At 43.5% G+C, this 5,259-nt stretch overlaps 1 long non-coding RNA gene across 1 annotated transcript in view; it reads right to left on the reverse strand.

Annotated features, from left to right (window-relative positions):
* Positions 1-3,386: 3,386 nt before the first annotated feature.
* The window catches only part of LOC104986006, a 37,971-nt gene continuing 36,098 nt past the window's right edge, over positions 3,387-5,259 (reverse strand). The window contains exon 3 of the long non-coding RNA XR_824987.1: positions 3,387-4,283. This is a non-coding gene — a long non-coding RNA (uncharacterized LOC104986006). The remainder of the gene's footprint in view (positions 4,284-5,259) is intronic.

Consider the following 5,259-nt stretch of genomic DNA (forward strand, 5'->3'; position numbering starts at 1 on the left):
GTCAAGGCTACGGTTTTTCCAGTAGTCATGTATGGATGTGAGAATTGGACTATAAAGAAAGCTGAGTGCCAAAGAATTGATGCTTTTGAACTGTGGTGTTGGAGAAGACTCTTGAGAGTCCCTTGGACTGCAAGGAGATCAAATCAGTCCATCCTAAAGGAAATCAGTCCTCAATATTCATTGGAAGGACTGATGCTGAAGCTGAAACTCCAATAGTTTGGCCACCTGATGCAAAGAACTGACTCATTGGAAAAGACCCTGATGCTGGGAAAGATCTAAGGCAGAAGGGCATGACAGAGGATGAGATGATTGGATAGCATCACCAACTCGATGGACATGAGTTTGAGTAAGCTCTGGAGTTCGTGATGGACAGGGAAGCTTGGTGTGCTGCAGTCCATGGGGTTACAAAAGAGTCAGACACAACTGAGTGACTGAACTGAACTGAACCTGAGCTCAGGGGACAGAATACCACTGGACATCCTAGATTCCATCCCTGACCCACAACTTCTTTCAGTTCTGTGACTGGAGGTTGATATAACTTCCCTGTATCTGGTTGTATCATCAGTGAAGTGGGGAAAGTAAAAGAACCTCCTCTCGCTTGGCTGTTAGAAGAAGTCAACTGAATACCAGATACATAAGCAAAGTGTCCAGCACATAGGAGCCCTAAATTCGTGTTAAGTGGTTTTATTCTTTTGCTTTAGATCAGTCATTTATGTCTTTTAATCATTAAAAGAGTTTTCCATTAATGCATTTACTTAGGACCTTTTAGAACATAGGTCATGGTAGGCTTGTGACTACCATAACAATTAACTGTCCCATCAACCTCAGAATGAGTTTTCTTGGGGTATAAATTCAGTTAATTTGCCTGCCAGCCTCTGTCCAAAGAAGAAAAGTGTTTGCTCTGGAATAAGGCAACTCTGGCATCAACTCTCCATCTACTGCCAACCAGAGAGGCGATATTCCACAGATCAGGGAATTTCTCAATTCCTTTCTCATCCTGGGTCCACACAAGTAACTGAGGATAGGATAGAATTGGCTCATAAGGTTATTGTACGGATGAATTTTGAAACTGTCACCCCCGGAAGACAAGGAACTCTCAACAAATGTCAACTGATAATTTTTTATTATTAAATATTTCCCTCTACTCAAGACCTTGACCAAAAGATACATTTTCTGTGACACTTCCTCCAATCAAGGTTTCTACATTGATTCCTTGAGTGTTTACTTCTGAAATGACTCTGTGTTTTGATGCATTTGGAATATCATTCAGTTGCAAGTTACAGAGAGTGCAATTAATAGAGGCATTTACGATTGAGGCTATATTTAACTCACATAAAAATAAGTACCGAGGAGGAGAGTTCACAGCTAATGAAGCTTCGCAGTTAATATCTTCAAGGATCAGCTTCCTCCTCTCATTTCTGACCCCTCCTCCCTGCCCTCTAGGGTTATTCTCATGGTTCTAGGATGCCTGAAGCTGACATGGCAGAAGTTTTTAAAGCAATTATCTAAATAATCAGTCCAACAGTCTGAGCAAAACTTCAACTGTCTCTATGGTTTGTTTTGCCCTGTGTTGTGGAGGAGGAGACTGTGGCCAAAACCACTGAGTTGATTATGTCTTTGCTTCTCCTAGCTGTGCTTTGCGGAGATGCAGCTGACAGCATCGGTCAGGTGGGGCTCAGGCAAGTCACACAGCCACCAACTTGTGATGTGGCCTTTTCACTCAGATGTCATAATTTAAAGTAAAGGCGGCAGAGTAGTTTTTTTAAATATATTTGCAAAGTATAGATACTGATAACATCACAGATAAAACATTTCTGAACATGAGTGTTGATTAAGCAAATGTCCCCCAAATATCTTCTGAACTAAAGCTGATTTTTACACATAAATAGAAAAGGTAACTCATGATTCCGTGACACACATCTAGCACTTTAAATTAAGGACAGGGTCGTTTTAGGTTAGAAAAGTGAATGAAAAATCCTTTGGGATTATTTTTTGACACACAGTCTTTCTGTACAAAGAATTAAAAAGTATTAATCCCTTGGAGCTTCAGTTCTTGTGGCTTGACTTTCTGATCAAGTCCAAGGTATCGTCATTAACTGAAAATTCTGCACCACATTAAATCAAGTGGCCCAGAGTAAAGGGTTTAGTTTATTTCACCCAGAGCGAAAAAAGGAACACAAAGTAGAAAGGAATCATTTCTGGTTCAAGGGATTTTCCCCCTTTTCTACAAAAAAGAGATTGAATAATCATAAAGGAGAGAGATCTAGTATCAGATAATTTAATGGGATTGTAATATGATTGATAAAATGGCCTTTGTTCAAAGAAAATTAAGCGAGATTTTCATAGACTCTGGTGTCCTGGACCCCGTTCTATGTCCACATGCAGGCTAAAGGGCAGGGCTGAGGTAACCCTCTCTGGATCATTCCAGGAGAAAAATAAACTGCACATTCATATCGCCAAATAGACAGAAATTTTGTGCATAATTATCCCCATGTTTCTTTGCCAATTCTGAAGCCAAAGTAAAAACAAACTATTGCAACATATCAGGTCCAATTTAGCTCTTCATCTCTCAGACTAGTTAATCAATCAGCAAATATTACACTTTATAGTGTGAGAAATGTACTTGGCTAGTACCTAAGGGGTACAAATCATGATACGGCCTGTTACTGGAGCTTCTAATCCAGGTGGAAGGCAGGAATGCTGTAGAAGGCCCAGAGTACCACCCAGCAGAGGGCAGGTAGGGAGAGCAGGGCTGGCCCCTCAGAGGGAGAGGCCCTCCGTGTCCAGGTGGGCGAATGGGCTTTGTCCCCGTCAGCTCAGCTGGCTTAGCTGAGTCCTACACTCCAGGCGGCATAAACAACAGGACTTTGTCTCTCACAGTTTTGGAGGCTGGAGGCCCGGCCGAGTGCCGGTGAGCCATCTCTTCTGGTCTTGCAGATGGCTGCCTCCTCACTGTGTCCTCATTCACAGAGAGGAGAGAGACAGACAGACAGAATGGGAGGTGGGAAACGAAGTTCTCTGCTCTCTTACCCTGAGGACTCTAACCCTATCACATGAGAAAACCTCTCTGGTCACCTCATTTAAACTTCGCCACCTGCATAGAGGTCGTTGTTCAGTCACTCAGTCGTGTCAACTCTTTGCAACCCCATGAATGGCAGCATGCCAGGCTTCCCTGTCTATCACCAACTCCCAGAGCTTGCTCAAACTCATGTCCATCCAATCGGTGATGCCATCCAACCATCTCATCCTCTGTCATCCCCTTCTCCTGCCTTCAGTCTTTCTCAGCATCAGGGTCTTTTCCAATGAGTCAGCTCTTCTCATCAGGTGGCCAAAGTATTGGAGTTTCAGCTTCAGCATCAGTCCTTCCAATGAATATTCAGGGCTGATTTCCTTTAGGATAGACTGATTTGATCTTCTTGATGTCCAAGGGACTCCCCACCCCCAAACACAGGCACCTCGGTATCTGGGCTCCAGGACAATGCTCTCAGTCAAGAGAACCCTGAGGAGGACCCACCTGGACCAGCACCTCATGCATATCACCTGAGCCCCAACCCAGCTTCTCAGCTCAGTGACCATGCGAGGAGGCACCAACCTCTTCCTGGACTCGGCTTTGATGGTCCCTTCTAAATAATTTATCTATTTGTGCTCCAACGAGCTCTTATAGGAAAGCAGATCAAGACAGAGTTGTCCAGTTTGTGAAACAGATGAGGGGTGGGGAGATGAGGAGGCTTAGCGTCCACCTGGTGCACTAACTGTTCTGGGGATCAACGCACTGCCACAGCAGAGTCTCAGATTCCAGATAAGTAGTAAGAGCACCGTGATTTGTCAACAAGGAAGGAAGACATGCAAAGTGACAAATCTCTTCTGGGCCCTGAAGTATTTGAAATTACACGCTTCCCCCCCACCCCCAAAACACACACAGCATCCTGCAATGTAATATTTAGACTGAAGTTCACCCGAAGAAGTCATTGCAAAGCATAGAAAATACCTTCTAAAAAAAAAGTAGAGTCCCATGGATTTCTAGAGACTTAAAAATTCCAATGGCCTTTTATCAAGAAACCAGAGCGAAGAAGCACTAAGATAAGCTCTTGCCATGAGAGCCCATGTTGACCTCCTGCAACCTGACCTCTGCCATGGGAAGGTATGTGGAGTCCCGCTGCCAGGGCTGGTGGCAGGCCTTGTGATGACCCAATGGTACCCTGTTGGGAAGTGGTTGGCTGATGTTCTGGAATGTCGTCTGTGGCTGTTCAGTGAATTCTTTCCTCCGGGCAAACAAGCTGGCTCTAGAAGTAATCACACATGGCCATTTATTCCCATCAGCAACCCCAAACAAGCCAGTGGCCTTACCCAAACAGCAGGGAAGCCTAGGTTATTTTTAAATGCACTCAGTTTAATGTTTCATAATTCGTGATTTCCCAACGACAAAAATAATGGCACAGCTGTTAGAGTTACAAGAGAATTCAGAAGAAGGAACGCCAAGTAGGGAGAGAGGCAACAGAGGGCAAGTTACATGTTATTACAATGTAAATGAGTGAAAATAATGAAATCCTAGTTAGAGGAGCCTGTTTCCACCGCTGCAAAGGCCACATGGGATTGACAGACACACCCTAGTACATACAGAACAGGTGAACAATGAGGACCTCCTGTATAGGGCAGAGAACTAGATTCAGTATCTTGTAACAAGCTGTAATGAAAAAGGATGGGGAAAAGTAGCTGATGACTAGATAGACAGATGTATAACTGAATTAGTTTGCAGTGCACCTGAAACATTGCAAGTCAATTATACTTTAATTTATACTTTATTAGTTTATACTTAAAAAAAAAAAAAGTCCTTGTAAAATCTAGTCTAAGAAATGAGCTACGACTTTGGGTGATATTCAGCGGATTGTGTTGATCTAATGTTTTTCTCCCAACAGGGTTCTCGGACTTTAAAAAATAAATATGCTCCAAAGAGGCTTGGAGGAATGTGTTTGTAAAGGCAGCCTGATTGTAAAACAGATAAAAGAGCTAAAGACTGCCAGTCAAGGAGAAGGAGATCTCCTGCTTTCCCAAGATGGCAGTGGCCTCTGAGTCAGTTCAAGTCCACCCAACTTGGCTGGAAATCCCCCAGCCCAGTGAATCTAGACTGTCCATCAACATGGAGGGGGTACCCCACACTTTCCACACAGATGTCCCCCAGATGTCCAGAGTAACAGCTGTAATGTCACCATCAAAACATGTCTGGTAGAAAATAAAAAGGAAAGTTGATGTTGATTCCAC

Source organism: Bison bison, unplaced genomic scaffold (assembly GCF_000754665.1).
Source record: "Bison bison bison isolate TAMUID 2011002044 unplaced genomic scaffold, Bison_UMD1.0 scf7180017864063, whole genome shotgun sequence".
In the NCBI taxonomy this organism is placed as follows: domain Eukaryota; kingdom Metazoa; phylum Chordata; class Mammalia; order Artiodactyla; family Bovidae; genus Bison; species Bison bison.